The 18,386-nt window shown below is 44.3% G+C and overlaps 1 protein-coding gene and 1 long non-coding RNA gene across 4 annotated transcripts in view; one reads left to right on the top strand and one right to left on the bottom strand.

Moving 5' to 3' along the window:
- Positions 1-18,386, top strand: part of LOC126481625 (ETS-like protein pointed) — an 808,396-nt gene that overhangs the window by 671,951 nt on the left and 118,059 nt on the right. The gene's annotated exons all lie outside the window — the stretch shown is intronic.
- Positions 3,934-18,386, bottom strand: part of LOC126481628 (uncharacterized) — a 28,590-nt gene continuing 14,137 nt past the window's right edge. The window contains exon 3 of the long non-coding RNA XR_007587601.1: positions 3,934-5,057. This is a non-coding gene — a long non-coding RNA (uncharacterized LOC126481628). The remainder of the gene's footprint in view (positions 5,058-18,386) is intronic.

Below are 18,386 nucleotides of genomic sequence, written 5' to 3'. Positions count from 1 at the left end.
CATCTGGTCTGAAACATTTTTCCCCGAAATTAATAAATGTCTTAAATGGACGTCATTGTGGTACTCTGGAGAACATTCAACAGAATGTAACCGACACGTAAAAGGCCAGGCCCTACCGGTCGAAGCCTTTCAGCGCTGATTCCAAGGCTGAGAACAACGATTCCGCCGCTGTATAACTGCTACAAGGAATTACTTTGAAGGCGACAATGTTGTTTGAAAAAAAAAATGAAAGCTTTGGTAGATGAAAAATTAGTTTCAGTACTTTTCTCACATCTCTCGTACACTGACGAGCCAAAATATTATGAGAACTTGCATGATAAAGTTTGGTCCACCTATAAAACGCATTACAGCAGCGATTCTGCGTGACATGGATTACACACGTCCTTGGTAGGTTTCTGTTGGTATGGCATCAGATGTCCATGCAGAGATCACGCAATTCACGCACACAGCGTCCCAGATGTGTTCCCATCAGACTGAGGCCAGGAGAATTTGGTGGTCTAGATCTCAATGTGAATTCACTATCATCGTCTTCAAAACACTGTAGCACGATTCTGATCATGTGACACGGACAGTTATCCTGTTGGAAGAGCCATCGCTGACTGGGAAGATATGGAGTGGGAAGATATGCATGTGGTCTGCAACAATGGTAATGCTGTCCACAGCTGTCATGGTGTCTTCGATTACGACCACAGATCAGGTGGAAGCCCAGACTAATGACCCTCTTAGCATAATAATGCACGAACTGGCCTACGACCTTAATGCAGTGGGTGTTTCAAGGAGTTGTTCGGCTGGATGACGGCGTATCCTGACACGGCCACCGACCTGCTGTAACACGAAACGTGATCTGGTCGATCAGGTAACACATTTCCATCGATTCACGGTCTCATCTCAATGATTTCGCGCCTACTGCAATCATAATTGAGGATTTGGTTGGTTCAGCATGAGAACATACACAGATCGTATGCTACGAGTCCCCGTGTGCAACAACGTGCGCTAAACGGTGCGCTTCGAAACACTTGTAGGATAAGTTTGCTGATGCGCAGTGACCGGTTTACGTCGAATGCGTTGCACAAGTTCATACAATTTGTTCGGAAAGGGAGGCCGACAGTATTTCCCTCTATCGGCCAGTCGGTGAAACGCTGCGATGACAGAGTCGAGGCGCACGCCCTGCAGCCTATCTCAAACGATTTTACAGACACTATCCGGTAAAAAAATCATTTTTTGCGTTAGTTACAGCTTTATATGTCAGCTTCATGATGACGAGACCATCGTTTCGTTAATGGCCATAGTTACTGCGATATTTGCACTTAAATAAGACACCGCGAAATTCGAAATAAATTGCAATGAAAAATAGAGGTCGCTGTAATTTTTGCGTTCGGTGTAGATTGCATGATATGTTGCTGTGTACGAAATGTAGCTAACATATTGAATTTCTCTATAGACGTGTGTGGTGGTCCCTGTCTGTCATCAATATCAAGAAAACTGAGCTGATACAGTACACTCATTTGCGATCTCACGCGCCAACGATAAAGCCAGACTGAAATATCCACTACATTCCTTTTATTCTGTTCTTCCATAAACTGTTTATCGTTCACGTTTCACTACCGTCCAAGGCTAAACTTCAGATAGTTGCCTTATATTTGACATTAATAAAATTCTCTTTTTCAGGAATACTCCACGTGCTATTGCCAGTGTGCGTTTAAATGCCCTCTACCTCAGTCACAATCAATTATTTTGGTACCCAAACAGCAGAACTGGTCTAGTGTCTCATTTCCTAATCCAGTTCCCGCAGTATAGCCTGGTTTAATTTGCTATCATTCCGTTACCCTTGATGATGATCATCTTATATCCGGTTTTGGAGACCAATATCCATTCCTTTCAACTTCCGTTTACGACGTAAGTACAATGTCATCGGCAGACCTGAGAGTTTCGTCTTCCTCTCCCTGTAATTTAATTTCCTTTTCCAATTTCTCCGCGATCTCTACTTGGGAAATGACGTGCATGAAGTGTTCTTACTTCTACCCTACTGTATCTGACCCTCAAATGAAAGCAGCATTCAACATAGAAGACAGTGTTAAGAGTTCTGTCTGTCCGTGTGTGACACTTGGATTTCTACAGGACAGTCGCAGACGCACATTCGCTGTCGACAGCTAGTGCCAGCCGCATAGTCTGTGAATGCCAGTGCCGCGTTATTCTCCAAACGCTGTGTCGTAGTGTAGTGGACGAAAGGCGTCGCCGCTGAAAGAAGGCCGGCGTGACCTGGGGTATGGGACAGTGGGAGAGCGCCCCGCCGCGTACCTGCCAGATACGACACTTCCGAGAAGTCTCCGGCCGGCACTGTTTGCTCCCTCGACCCGGCAGACATCAAAAACCCTGAGCCGCCCATGCTTGTCAGCTCGCGAACACATCTGGGTTCTTGCGTGTCTGTCGCCTTCAGGCTGGAGCCGCAAGAGCGGTCTAAGCGTTTATCATCCTCTTCGAGGATTCAGCTCACTCTGCGCTCACCACGTGGGGGTGCGTATTCGCAACTATCCAATCCAGTCCGTGCAGGTATTAGAAGGGAGTGAAAGTGCAGGCTGGAGCAATGATTTCTGTTTACCAGGAAATCTCCGTCCCGTTGCGCTACTGTCACTTGACTGATATTCCGTATACAAACAAGGCAAGCACGTTGTCAGGATCGAGTTGGAGTGGGGGGTGGAGGAGCAGCTCATGTTGCTTTCGCGGTGACTGACGAAATACTTTGGAGTTTTCACGGCAAATGGCTCTGGGTACACTTGCTACTAATGAGTGTCTAATACTGATACTGTGTACGCCCTTGACACAGAGTGAGATCGAAATGAGCGTCCCCATCACTCGTTCAACCTACACACTATAACGATATCTGCTTAATTTGATTCGCAGTGCTGTACTGAAAAATGAATCTCCGCAATGTGTATGACCTAACACAGTCTCGGTCTATCTTTCGTTTCCAACAGCAGCAACACTGTTACCCACAGTTCCCTTTTTCTCGTTGATATACCAGTACTTTCGTTATATGACGGGCGTACGGTTCCAAGCGTTCGCATTTTCATTGAGAAGAGCTTGTCCAGATTTTGTCATCGCCGCCCAGTCTTCCGCTTCACACACTACAGTTCAGCACTACAGCAAGTTGCTGCTCTACTTACCGCAACAAAAGAAGTAAAGCAATGACTTGGTGAACAAAAGTGCTTAGGTAGACATCTGGTCTGACACTTCATGATCGGGTGACAAATGACGAAATTCGTAGACTCTACGGAGTGTTAACTATCATTGAGAGGTTGAGCCGTCTACGACATATCGGCAGGTATTTCGAACAAATGAAGAAAGATAGTGGAACACTGGTTTTCTTTGTTGTAAACGTACTAAATTAGCTAGATACCCACCCTCCACGCATATCTCAAGATAGTGGGTCTCCTCTCTTACAACGCACTAGATGACGTCAAGTGGAGATAGAGCCAAAAGTATGAACCGGAGGAGGAGGAAGAGGAGGAGACGACGACGACGACGTCGACGACGCCGCACGACAGTTCACCAACAGTCCCATGGTTTTTTCCTTTAAAATTTTATGTACCCGAAAACTATTAACCATCGCTGATCCGTTCACGTTGTGTTGACACTGTCATACGAAGTGATTGACGCAAGATACTGAAATATTTTTGTCTTCTCGTGTGCTTCATATTCTTCGTCCATCGGAGTTAGATAGCAGTTAGACATTTTTCATGTTTTGATTTCCTAGATACCTCCGTTGCTCTGTAGTGGGATGCTCCTCGGCTGTAGCTCTCGTTATACTTTCAGGCAGCTGTTGCATTCAAGGACATTGTTAGTGTAAAAGAAGTGTAGGCTGGCACTCACTATATTATACAAAGGGCGTTAAAAATGTTTTGCACAGTCGTCTCTAATTTTTTTATTTTCTGCAGGAGGAGAATGATATTTTTTTAACATACTAGGAACATTTAGCTAGAGATTGAGCCTACCCAATGTAGCCTCCAACGGCTGTGATGCATGTGGCCTAACGTTCTTTCCATTATGTAAATGCACTTTGGTATAATTCTGGGAAATGACTTTTACACCATCGCTTGACACAGGAAATAAAGTATTTCTCACTATGAAATGTTTTACCGCGCAGGTGGGCCTACAGACTACCAAAGAGGTAAAAATCAGACGGAGCCAAGTCCGGACTGTGGGAGGATGAGGAAAAATTTTCCAACCCATTCTCCTGATTTTCTCCTTCGTCAGAAGGGCTGTATGTGGTTTGGCATTGTCATGGTGTAGTCTGATGAGCTGATCCTTAAGATGTGGTCTGTGGGTCTTGATGGCACGTCGCAGTTTGTCCAATGACGAACAGTAACGGTCCCGGTTAATTGTCGAGCCAGGTTCCAAAAATTCAATGAAAATATCACACTGATCCCAGAAGACGGGGGCCATCACCTTTCGTCCTGCTGTTCGTGAAAGTCTTGGTCTTTTCTTCCGAGGGGAACCCGGATGACGCCACTCCATGGATTGGGCTTTGCTCTCAGGTTCGGACAAAAACAACCATGTTTCATCCTGGGTGATGACGCCTTCAAAACACTTTTCCACTCTTCAGTAAAAGTCTTCATGAGACCCTCAGACTTATTCTTCCTCGTCGTTTTCATTTCTCTTGTCAATAATCTAGGCACCCAACGTCCACAGATTTTTCTGTACCCTAGTGACCATACCAGTGATACCACACCACCCAATGACAAACGAGTTATTTCAGCAAGCTGCCGTGTCGTCACACATTTGTCATTTTGGATGATTTGATCAATGGTCTCGTTATTAACATCACTCACTGCCGTCGATGGTCTACCGCATCGTGGATTGTACAGTAGAGAGAAATCACCTTCTTTAAACCCTCTGCAACCATCGCTGGATACTGCTGCGATCCACCGTGTCCGCCCCATAAATAGGGAGCAATTTCCTGTGAATCGATATGGCAGTCATCGCCTGTCTTGAAGAGGAACTCCATCACTGACCGTTGTCGCAACCTGACATCTACTTCACGGTCCATTATGGCGCACCTGTAAATAAAAGAAAATACCTTTAAATACCAACCTATAGGTGAATGTTCCTAGTATGTTAACAAAAAATTTCATTGTCCTCCTGCAAAAAATAAAAAATTAGAGACGACTGTGCAAAACTCTTTGTAACGTCCTTTGTACAAACGCTAAAAACCAGTGAAGAGAGACAACACCGTTGGTGGAACAACTCTTAGATGTATTTGTCGGTTTGTACGCAAGCGTTGGCATCGCTTTGGTTTCTGGACTCGCAAGGGCGTCGAGTTGGCGGGTTCCAAGTGGAAACCGATTTCTACGTCCGAGCACGAATCGTGATATGCTAGCGATCCTCGGCAACGTGGACTCGCTGGTCACGGGCCATGCGCCGTGGGCTGGTTCCGAAGGGGGCGTTGCGCCTCTGAGTGGAATGAGTCGTAGACTGGCGGTCTCCTTGACGAGATAACTGCAACAAGGCGGCACTCCGGCGAACCTGGCTACAAGCGCGCCGACCGCTCCGGCGCTGACGTCACCTTCGGAGGAACAAAGGCAGATAGCGTGGCGTGACTAATTCGCCGGCAGCACGAGGACAGGCCCAGCCAGCTCTGTTGACAGTCGAATTTTGCCAGTCTCCCCACGGCATTCTTCTAGCTTTGCACCACGTACCGAGGAACAAGGTTCTACTGGGTGCAATTTTGAAGGAAGATTCAATAATCTCTCAATTGTTGTTCCTTAGCATTTAATATCTCAGATAGAACGAGAGTTGTTCGCGGGTGACATATGTTGACGACACAAAACATTATGACCACTGCCCGCTACGAGATTGAATGGCGCCTGGTGGCGTTGCGGACACGTGTCGCAGTAAGAAGTCAAGCTGGCTTTGAGTCGGTTGAGAAGAAAGCTCATCTGGCGGAGCACTATTGACGTAAATTAGAGGCTTAGCTTTGACTCAAGAGTGCGAACACGTCTTTCGTTTCATACCAAAGGGTCTTTTTTGGAGTGACTTGATATAGCTGGATCGGTTAACCGTGCTATATTGGCTATTTGTAACCACCAGTAGTAGTGACCTACTGTGTGTGTGTGTGTGTGTGTGTGTGTGTGTGTGTGTGTGTGTAGGAATGGGTCTTTAATGTGTTACGTCTCCGATTACCTTCCAGTGGAGGCTACGCGTAATATAGCGAACATTATCATAAATTTTAGATAGCACTGGGGCTACCATAAGTAAGCTCAGATTACGGTAGGTTTCCTAGTAGCATTGGTTCAAATGGCTCTGAGCACTATGGGAGTTAACTTTTGAGGTCATCAGTCCCCTAGAGCTTAGAACTACTTAAACCTAACTAACCTAAGGACATCACACACATCCATGCCCGAGGCCAGGATTCGAACCTGCGACCGTAGCGATCGCGCGGTTCCGGAATGTAGAGCCTAGAACCGCTCGGCCATTCCGGCCGGCCTAGTAGCATTGGTCAGTTAAAGTTGTACCTTCGGTACCTGTGCGTTAGGTGTGTTGCATACCTATAGGGCGGTTCTTCGCTCTCTTCATGTATGCGATTAGTGTCTTAAAAGATTCCCCAAAAACCTGGAAGCGGTGAACAGTCTAGAAATTGAGTGGTGATATATGAAGCGCTAGGTAACCTACAGAACATTTTTGTTCTACATAGCTATCCTCCGGCCTGTTACTTAAAAATAAACAGTACTTACAGCAAAATTGAAACTCTGGTGCTTAATTCAGGTGTTATTCGAAACAGAGGGATGATGCTGTAAAAATAAACGATACAGACTTATCATACAGCACTAGAAAAGTCATTTCCTCAACAAAAAGGTGAAATTTAAAAAAACTCAAAACAAAAATGTAGCTTCAACACTTCGTCGAACTTACATAAATTTGTTAATATTACCCATAAACAACTTTCGCATCAATCAATAATACCAGGAAACTCTTGCCTTTTCTCATGATGAACATTCTACTGAGTACAAAATGACAATAATAATTACGTATATATTATTACTGTAAACTCTACTTGTATCAAAAGTCATTGCTTTGGGAACATAAAAGTGCGGAAGTTAGGTGACAACTAATTTTTATACTCATAAAATGCAGTTTATATTCTGTAAGGATATAAATTACACAAAGGACTAATATTAAATAAAGTGCGGCTCTAATTAATTACATGCAAAACAAACAAAAGAGTCGTCGGCCCCCAGTTTCTCTCTTACACATCCATTTATGTGCTTTTCTATCAACGTTACCACTGGTAATCCGATTTACGTAATGTCCCAAAACTACCGAACCGCAGTTTTTGCAGAGCACAGCTCTAGTTAACGCCAAAGTAAATCAAGCTGTCGGTATCGAAAAATGCGAAGCGAGATGACGAAAGATGATGATTGGGCAGGTATCGCACTCATTAAAAACGTTATGGCTGCAAGGACTGATTTGGAGGTAAAGTTACAGAAAAAGTTCTTTGGCACTTTGCATGGTGCAAGATATAACATTCTAGTAACACTTTCTGTAGTCATGAGTGTGTTGCGCAAAAACTCGGGAAAGCAAGCACACGTTTTCTCATTAAAAGCTGTTTCGTGATTCTACCAACGTACGACTTGTTATTCTGAAGAGATGATCTTTGGAAAAATTGATGAAGTCCTGTTAATACAGTCTAGCAAAGCCCGGAACTTTCATGATGGAAACAAGGTCGTCGTCTGTGTGCAGACCACAAGGCGACTCATCTAACGACGCTTTCCAAATGCTGCAGTCAGCCGAAGAATATGCTGAGTTTCAAGAGCGGAATCTTGCTTGTAGCACGAGTATGCTGGCGAGCAGGAGGACTCGCCGTAAGGAATGCCCTGAAATATCTATTTGTTCACAAAAATAGATAAAAAAGCGTCAGAGAGGCTTTTTTTAATCGCTGAGAGCGTAACTAGTGTTTTTCTCGACACCAATAGAATACTGAGCTGTATCAAGATGAGTTGATGTAAAGAGGTATTTGTTGCCGTTTTCCTCGTGATCGTACGATGACATTAGATTTTACACCTACACCTGTCCACTCTCTAATAGCATGCGGAAAAACGAACACCCGCAACCTTCCGTATTCACACAACAACATGTGCCACAAGCTACTCTTCCCTTCTACGGGAAAGGCAATTCCTGGTGCCAATACCCGGCAGGTAAAACTAGAAGCTGGACGGCAAACCGTGTATGTAATGGTTATAAACAGATTTTCTGCACCTGCAAAAGTTCTCAACAGGTACTAAAAAAGATCATTCTTTCCATTCACAGATATGTATAATGCGACGTGCAGTTACGCGCCCTCACATTTCGCTGTCTGCTGTACTTCCTTAAAGCTTTCTTAATCCGCCTCGTATGATTCTGCTGTCGACGAGACGTTAAATTCAACAGAAGACGTGGGAAAATAAATTTCTTCCGCAGTAGGATTACCCCTGACGCAAGCTGTCCTGCGGGACACTATGTAAATGGCGAGCCTTGACCGTCGCCCGTGTTGCGACGTTAGCCAGCTAAATATATCGCCATTTATCTTACTCCGTATAAGAAACTGCCTTCAACCTTTGTTTTATTTTGACGGAAACGAAAATTTTGTTTAATATCCGTTGAGTACTATCTTCCAATGAACATGTTCAAATGTTGTAAACCCAATTCTGTTAGGACGTCACAGCAGAATATTATTTTCGTACGATAATTGATAATGTATGCAGATGTAGTTCTTGACTATTTGACATTTGAAAAAGTCTTATTATTCGCAAAGTTAATGTTATAGCGCCAAAGTAAGATTAATTCAAGTAAACTAGTAGTGTAGATTTAGAAGGGAGTCTGTAGTATTTTTTGCTGTAGCCTACTTCCTGAATAACTTTACGAAAAGGCAGCATCAGTGTATGCAGCTGCTATTTACTCTCCTGCTCACTTTCTGCTAACTGTATCGGAATTCGGTACGACAGGTGCTATAGTGAGTTACCATCTTTTCATGCCTAACATTATACCCTACAATATTTGTCGATTTCCACTCTTTCGTACGTAGATCAGTCTAAAAAATTGAGTATCTAGCGTTTGGGCAGTTCACTGTTTCTTTGTTTAGTTCCTTACGAGGCACCGACGTTCTAACCATGCAAGTCTTCTTTAAGGAATCCTACAGCGCGAGGTGGAGCAGTGGTGAGACACTGTAGGGGAAAGTGGAGGAATGGTGCGCACTTAAGCAAAGTTATTATTTTGGAACAGCCACAGTAAGTAATCTAAAGCCAACGCTAAGAAAATTTGCTGTATTTTCTCTACTCTCACTATAGTAAATCAAGTTAACTGCAACTGAAAACAGTACAATGAAATATAACTGCAAATATCACAAAGATGCGACTACGCACGATTCCCAACCTCGTGGTAGGGGAATTCTGCGAGAAGGGAAGCTTATATTAAATATACAGGAATGAATATAATCGCCACTTAAATTATCTGCCAATATCTGTAGTGGATTGTATTAAACAATAAGATGAAATGTGTAATTTCTTTCATTTTCACATTTCACCAAGTTTTCATTTCTTGGATAAGAAGTCATCAGTAACATAGTCTTGCAGTGAGAGTATATGCAGCATGATTCCCAACATACGTTACCACACTTCTTTGTCTTTACGTACTTCTCCCCAGATGCAAACGACTCAGCAGGTTCTTTACCACTTTCAGCTAGTGATTTCAATGTTCCAGTATACTGGTCGTCGTAATCTGCTGGAAACATCAGGTACGGCCGATGACTGGTGTTTCGTCCTTTCTTCTTTCCTGTTTGTTCAGTAAAGCACCTACGAACAGCTTTCTTCATCTTCGTCCCAGTCTGTTGGTTCTGTTCATTTGTTGGCTTCTTTTTCACAGGTTTGTGCACGTTCTCTTTCAGCACTCCATTACCCCAATGTAATATTACGTACTAACTCGATCAGATTCTCTACGTTGAACGGTTGTACTTAGCAAGCAAAGCAAAGCAATGCAGATAAAAAGAAATCTGCAGTAACTGTAAGCTTACCTTCTTATTTGCTTCCGGTTGAAAATAACTGAATCTGTCCTGTTTTACACTCATTCCTCAATTCAAATGGGTTCTGTCTTCTTGTTCCAGTTTGTTACTTGTATGAAACATAAGAGGGACAACAGTAGTCGGAAGTCATCATTTTTGTCGCAAGCTTCACATATTGAATGCGTGCGATTACCCGCTTCCCACAATTACTTAACTCCCCCTTACTTGCATTCGAGGACGGCGGTTCAAACCTTCGTCCACCGTCCCGTATGAAAGTTTTGCTGGTTTCTCTAAACCGTTTACAGGAAATTTCGAACTGCCTCGTTCCCTTCTCCATCTTTACCAAAGGCAAGACTGTGCTCTATCCCTAATGACCTCCCCATCGACGGGACGTGAACACTAATCTCTCTCCCGTCCTTTAACAAAACCCGAAACGCTACTTGTACAAATATAAAATATTATAGTTACTTTCACATTGTGCTAACAATAAGGTTCCCGTTCCAATGTGTATGATCACAGCAGAAGTATCTGAAAATGTCGCCTGTGCGTGTGATTTGTTAGGTTGTTGCCATGAATGGCTAAGGTGTGACTTCAGTGTCACTTCTTAGTTCTTCATCTCCACCCACACTTTAATACTGTAGTGTTTATTCCGTCTTTTAGAAGCAATGGAATGTGGCACGGCTAGTGAGGCAGTTTGATATGCCGTACGATGGGTTCACTGTGCCGGCGATTGTCGATGTCTCATTGGTTACGTTCCGCTTCTCAATTCGTTCGATCTCTTCTCAGAAAATTGGTTTTTCTACATAGCTTAACCAATTTGCAGACGGCGTAAGTATTCCCTCATCTAGTAGAGGCTAACGTTCTGAACATGTGGAAATAAGGAAATTCAAACCAATACGCTTGTGCAGTTTTCTTAAATGTAAAGTATTTACGTCGGAGAGTTATTTTTCGTCTTAATACGGTTGTGTCTGTTGCAAAGAAAGGAACAGTATACGTCCAGCGTGAGTTATAGTATATTAAAAAAAAAAAGTCTTGCATAGCCCCCATGCTACTGTCCGTGAAATACCAAAACTAAGAGCGCTGTCTCGTCGTACAGCGAACTAAAATGCTGCTGCTCATGCCGCCAGCTATGTTGTTCGGTTCCGCATTCTTAAGCAGACAATTAACTTCACCTTTTAGAGTCTCTCAGCGTAGCTGCAAAACGTAATTGGTACTCAGGTAGCCTTTATGACAGTTTATGTGCTGCAGAATGCTGCCCTGCGACCGATTTCGCAAAACCGTGGTAGTGCAGTGGTGCTCACTCGGATGTAGCGGTTGAAAGAAATTTCCTTGTTCGGAATTTGCCCTACAGGGGAAGGAGAGGTTGCCGCCGTACATTTCCAGATGAACGCTCCGCTCCCCGAGTTGTCAGTGGTAGGTAGGGAAGAAGTTTGCACATTCAGAATTGTACAACAATATCTGCATCCCGAACCTTTCGAGTTGTGCCGTAATTATTCTTCGCGGCGTTCGCGTTCCCGAGTACATACGCTCCTGTGAACCTATTTTGCGGAAAATGTTACCGACGCGATAGGGCAGTTACGGCTCGCGAGGTTTGGGGAAGGCGAGCTCGCACCTCTGTGTGATGTGCCAAGCCGCGTCCCGCGGCTGACAGGCGGCTTTTAACAATAGGCGGCGGCGGAGGCGGCAGGTAACTCGAGCCGCTGGCAGGCGCCCGCGGACCGCGCCGCGCCGCGCGCCGGAAGTAAGACGCCCGTAGACGGGATGGCCGCCTGCCTCTGCCCCCACAAATACGCGCGCGCCAGCATCGCCCAAAACTTAACCCACCTCTGTCATCAGAAACGTCTCCAGGCACGTTGACATTTCCTGGATGCATAGTCCACTCAGTAGCACCGGTGTTAGAAGTGTGTCTCGAGCCACTGTTTGTGCACGCGTTTTCGGTTAACGAAGCAGTTACTAGTTAAATACGTATCAGCAATTTATTGCTTGCTGTGGAGCCTTCTGTGGCGTAACCTTTAAAAAAACCCTTACTTGCGACGCAAGGCCATCCGCTGTACCACAAGCCAAAATTATTTTGCAAGTCCATGCAAATATACACTGATAAATAATCGTCCCCTAATTTTAGTTTTCTTCCACAGGTTCATCTTTGCTGACAATACCCGAATGAAACTACGAGGGTCGTCAATAAGTAATGCCCCACATTTTTTCTCAGAACACATTTATTGTTAAGTCAGAATTTGGTTAAAATATACACCTACATGTCTTGTCCATGTCCTGTTTTCCTACGTAGTCTCCACCACGTTCTATGGCCGTACGCCAACGTTGTGGAAGAGCATGTAGTCCCTGCTGGTAAAAGCTCTTGTCCTGTAGGCGTAGTAATATTTTCACTCATAATTGACACTCTCGTCATCTTCGAAATGTGTTCCCCGTAGAGAATCTTTAAGCGGCCCAAAGAGATGGAAGTCCGAGGGTGCCAGGTCTGGACTGTAGGATGGACGAGTCAATGATGTCTAACGGAATTTGATGATGTGTCCCCGGGTTCTCGGACTTGGATGTGGGCGTGCATTATCGTGTTGGAACAAGATTTCTGCTGGATTCTTGTCCGACAGCTATAAAGCCAATTGTCGAATTGTGATGGACCGGTTGGCACGAATAACGGCGTCCGCATGGTTCAGCATGTCTGGAGCAGTGGCTGTAACAGGACGTCCCGAGCGTGGCTGATCATGGAGCTCTGTTTCTGCGTCTCCTGAGGCTGTAACTTTCTTTGCCCATCGCCAAACAGTTCTCCTATCAAGTGCAGCATCACCATACACTGCACACAAACGGTTAAGGATGTTCACCACGGTTTCTTTTTCTGCACACAAGAATTCAATACAGCATGCTGCTTGTAACGTGAGTCGTAAGCAGACGCCATTTTGACGCTGTATTACGGTTCTGCCCACCGTCAGAACGGTTCGACACTTCACCGGCCCGCAGAAAAAACATCAAATGTGAAGCACCAACAAGGACGTTTGCCTATGTATATTAATGGCTTTAAAAAAAATGTGGGACATTACTTATTGAACGACCCTCGTAAGATGATGTACAAATCTGAACATTATTATTGACACTGGTCACGTGCAAGCATGAACAGTTACTGGCAGTCTCCTTCGTTTTGCTGTCGGATCCTTAAATCAACATGAGTCGGTATTGCAGCGATCCATCTGCCGCCACATTTTAGGCGTCAGTTTTCAGTGGAACTCAGCGGCGGTGGCGGCCGCAGCAGCGACAGCAACCTCTCTCCTGAAGATAGCGAGCTGGTTGATAGCCAAAATATCGAGTCATGTTGATTTTAGGATCCGGCAGCAAACCCGACGGGGTTACCACTGATTACTATGCCTCATTATTGTCAAACACGAGGCCTTTTTTTAATTTTTTTACGAACATCAGATAGGTTGTGAAATTCAAACCAAAGGGAAAATTCGGTGAAGCTTTGCGCAGATGGGTTGCACAGTGTCTCTAGTACGCCCGTCTGTAGCGTCACGTGTGAAGTCCTGCTGAGGGCTTTTGCCCGATTTCATCCAGCCCACAAAACGTAACCGTCGTGCGTTTCCTTCTCCACGGCAATTATCGGCCTCATACTGCAGGTGCAACGAAGACACTCCTGCAGCGTTTACGGCAGGAAGTGTTTCATCACCCACCATACCTTCTGGACTTAGCACCCTCTGATTTTCATCTCTTCGCTCACATGAACCGCTGGCTAAGAGGGCAGTACTTCGGCACAGACAATGAGCTGCAGACCAGCGTAGGGAATTGACGAAAATCACATGACTTCTATGGTGAGGTTATCGCAAAGTTGGTACCACGCGCTACGACGTATGTCGTAAGTCGAAGCGGCGACTATGTAGAGAGGTAGCAGAAAGATGTAGCTAAATGTCTCAAATATTTATTTTTCTGTGGTTTCCTTTCCGTGACCAATTGGAGTTCGGAAAAAAATACCACTCGTTTATTAACTTCAGCAATGAATATTTTTTTACTGAAATAAAACGGCTTAATTGTTTTTCTTTGTGATGATTAACTTCTTGTCTAGTTGCCACTAAATAATTTACAAGAGTGAGTGTGTGTGTGTGTGTGTGTGTGTGTGTGTGTGTGTGTGTGTGTGTGTGTGTCATGAGGTGTATTACAACTTTCGTTCGTAATCCGGACAAAAGTTCGTTCTGCATTCTCAACCAAATTTTGCTTTTCCCTGAAGACGTATATACGACATTGGTAACTAATTCCTATTACCATGCCTGTATGGCCTGTTTAACGACCAAAATTGTGTAAATAGTTTTTTTTCATCATTTCGTAGGACTCACTTCCTGGAAATAAACTTACTTCTCAACTTTCACAATAGTTTGCTCCATCTCTAATTACGTCGCCGGCCGAGGTGGCCGAGCGGTTCTAGGCGCTGCAGTCTGGAACCGCGCCACCGCTACGGTTGCAGGTTCGAATCTTGCCTCGGGCATGGATGTGTGTGATGTCCTTAGGTTAGTTAGGTTTAAGTAGTTCTAAGTTCTAGGAGACTGATGACCTCAGAAGTTAAGTCCCATAATGCTCAGAGCCATTTGAACCATTTCTAATTACGTCGTTTCCTGTAACCTTCTGAGACACGGCTAGCGCTGTAGGCTTACGAGGATTTCACTAAATCCAGACATCAGCCATCGTATGAAAACAGTCTTAGTGAATACTGAGTTGACTCGACAGACACATGTGCAATGACTACCACGAGCCATAAAAATTTCCATCAATACACCGACTCAGTGACGACATTCAGGATGCGGCATTCAGAAGTTTCATCCTCCTTTGCCCCTGCCCCCCCCCCCCCTCCTCGAACCTCCCCCCCCCCCCTCCATCCCAAAAAATTGAAAGACTCAGAACTAACACCAGAAAAAAGTTTCAAATGTCAAATTGCTGGAGTCTTCACATATCCACTCGAATACCCCTAGATCTTCATTGCAGAATTACCTAATGTCAGTGTTACCCATCGTAAATCTCACTTTTGCACATAAAAATGAAGTTTTGAGTACCAACTGACAACCGCAGCGACATTAGGCCTGTGCGATAAAACCTCGCGTACTGTACGCGCATTTGTCAAAGTCACTCCGCGTTAACAGTGGGGCTGTGATTCACGCGCTCCAGTAACCAGCCGCTCCCGTGTGATAACAACGGTTTGTTTGTTACGTGCTGCCGGGCGGGAGCTGACGGGCCGGCGGCGTTATCGCCATTCCTCGGGCCGTCCCGTAAGGCTGGCGCTGCCGATAACGCCGCAGATTTCCAGCTCTGGGCCGCATCAGGTAGCAGCAGGCCCTCTGTGGCTTAGTCGACGGTTTCTTCGGAACAAGAACTTTCAAAGGAATTTCTTTTGTTGTGGAAGCTTCTCATCCTAAACGAAAACTTCGATGTGGTTGCAGCTTGCGACATCGGTTTCACCGCAAAAGATGCGGGAATAAGGGTTCTTGCTCTTTGCGTCATTAGTAGACTAATAAGACTTGACCATTAGTATGATCTTCAGAAAGGGGCAAACCAAGCATTAAAAAAAGAAAAAAAGCCATACCGTTCGGCGGTCCTGGTTGACATTTTCCGTATTTTATTTTTTTAACTCTCCTAGTAAACCGCCGCTGGCCCGTTCTTACCCTTTATGCCTTTCCTGTAACTTGTGTAGGAATTAATGCTTTATTTTATTGCTTCCATCGCGATGGAAATTGAGGATGTTAGTTGCGAAATATTCGTATTTTGCTACGGACCGTAAAGGTTACTCTCGCACTGCTTTTCCACTCAGTCAGCTGTGTTTATTGCTGTAATTTGTCTGCAACCGATTTCAGAGTGCCGGCCGGAGTGGCCAAGCGGTCCTAGGCGCTACAGTCTGGAACCGCGCGACCGCCATGGTCGCAGTTCGAATCCTGCCTCGGGCATGGATGTGTGTGATCTCCTTAGGTTAGTTAGGTTTAAGTAGTTCTAAGTTCTAGTGGACTGATGACCTCAGATGCTAAGTCCCATAGTGCTCAGAGACATTTTTGATTTCGGAGCAATTACGGCTACATCTTCACCCCTGTAATCGATGTAAAATCCCACTACAAATGTGTCCTGTCAATGTACCCCAGCAACCTCTTCTAGTTAGCACGTTTAGAAGATGATGGGATGCATCCACAGGATATACTGTAGTACAGTCGAATACTTAACATAGGGGTTGCTAGAGTATATGAAGAGGATACACGAGGGTGACTAACTGGAAGTCATAAGAGAGTAACTTTTGAGCTCCATAACAAAATTAATGCTTTGTCTTTAACGACATGAATATCAACAGAAAGTTCATTCTTCCGAATAAATATCCGACTACCGAATACACGTACTGACAGACCTGATTCTTTAAGTCGAGGCAGATACAAGAATTACACAATATCGACATTATTTCTGGTCTGTCATTTAAACGATTGTTTTACGGATGGCCTCGTCGTCCTCCAACAGTGATTTCGCTCCGTTTATATCAATTTTATTGTAAAGAATTAAATAGGTGTCGTAAATGATTAAAATGAAACTAACTCAACAAGACTTTGTTGCAGCTGCTGCTCCTGGTGCTTGAGATTGCGAAATTCCACCGGAGGGATAAGTACTACAAAAAAGCCGCAGCAAATATCACACATCGAACAGATCTCAGACCAGTAACCTGATTTACTGCTTTCCACTGTGAGCCAAAAGTATGAGGACTCTCTCGCTTCCCCTGAAGTTAATTATCTTACAGTTGTCATTATACTACATAACATTCTCTATAGACGACGTTGCATTTAATTTTGGTTCTTTGTTCCAAAGTTAGAATACTTTGCAAACAAACACAATTAACGATCTTCATTAAATGGTTGCTGCATCCGGAAGACGACCACACTCGGCTGTAAACTACTTTTGTTCAGATTTCTTAAGCAGTATGAACTCTGTTGCCTTCCCATTAGAAAGTTAATGACTCTGTGGAAGGAGGGTCAAGATCAAAAAGATATGCAATAAAAGAAGTATAGGACCAGAGAACTATAAAACCAAATAGTAGTTGTTGATTTCACCAATAAGGAGGTGGTCCTTTTTTTTTTTTTTTTCCTTGCGGCATCTACAAGAATTTGCACTCAGGATATGTTAGGTTATTAACTGTGGACCCATTAACCATAATACTATTTAATTCCAGTTATAGCATCTGATAGACTGTTTCTTCATAAACGTATTCCCTGCCAGAAGTGGTAAGTGAATGTGCGTAACACAGTATTCTCCAGACACCCTCGGCAGTCCCTTTAAAGAGAATGCTACAACGGCCCTAGTGTTAATCACATACAGTCTACAGTATATTCCTGCGCGGTAAAATATAAACGATTAGTTACGCGTAGGAGATGAAACATCCATTAACAAGCAGAGAAAAAAAAAAGCAATCCTTATTCCTGAAGTACACTGCATATTAGGACAACGTACAGCACACCTCTCGAAGCGCTAAAGTTCACTTCCATCTGTGTAGAAAATTTTTCTCTTGGTTTCGTCACATATGTTTTTACTCGTATTATGAAAATGCCATCAAGTATCGAGCGCGTGATGGAAGGACGGAAGACAGGGAGGTATTGGAATGGTGAATAGTAGATGCACGTCCGACCGGTGTGTTTATCAAATTTGAACGAGTTTTTCACTTTATCGCTTAGATCAATAACGATTCTATCCGTAACTGTTATGTTTAATTGTAGGAGAAGGCTGAAGCTTTGGCTTCAAAACGGGATCAAGGTACTTAATACTTCTAGCATGAAAGGTAGACTACACTAACAGATTGGAAGTGTAGCTATTGTCTGAATTACGCAAGTATGACGCTGTATTTGGTGCGCTTAGACAAGGTGAAATTAAATCATAGTACAAAAAATAAGGAATTCGTTTCGTAGTTGCCGGACATGTCCTCAAGGGCAACCTAGCAGCAACCGTACAAGCAACCGTGTGGCCTAACGAAAGTGTGTACGCTACGACTTTTACACGGACGTGGACGAGTCGAACCTTTGAATCTCCTTGCTTTCCTTTTCTTCAGCGGATTTGGAGGGCACTTTCATTTGCACAGCTGCGTTACTTAAGTCTCCTTGTGACAGGCAGGAAAATCTGTCACCAGCACAGATAACAATCTGATGGTACCACTACTGCTGTGCCGCCGATCTGAGCTCGATGAAAGTGTTGTGTTCCTGTTGGTAGCCTTCACCTTGAATGACGAAGTACCCGTGTGAAGGCAAGTGGGAAACTGCTTGGCTTGCTAGTAGCCACAACCAGGCCACAAAAACGCGTATTTCTCCACAATTCAGAGGGGTCCCAGCAAGTGAAAATGTCCAGTCCAAGC

This window comes from Schistocerca serialis, chromosome 5 (assembly GCF_023864345.2).
Source record: "Schistocerca serialis cubense isolate TAMUIC-IGC-003099 chromosome 5, iqSchSeri2.2, whole genome shotgun sequence".
Lineage (NCBI taxonomy): Eukaryota > Metazoa > Arthropoda > Insecta > Orthoptera > Acrididae > Schistocerca > Schistocerca serialis.
The sequence above is the reverse complement of the archived record's forward strand: the minus strand, read 5'-3'. Positions and strand labels throughout refer to the sequence as shown.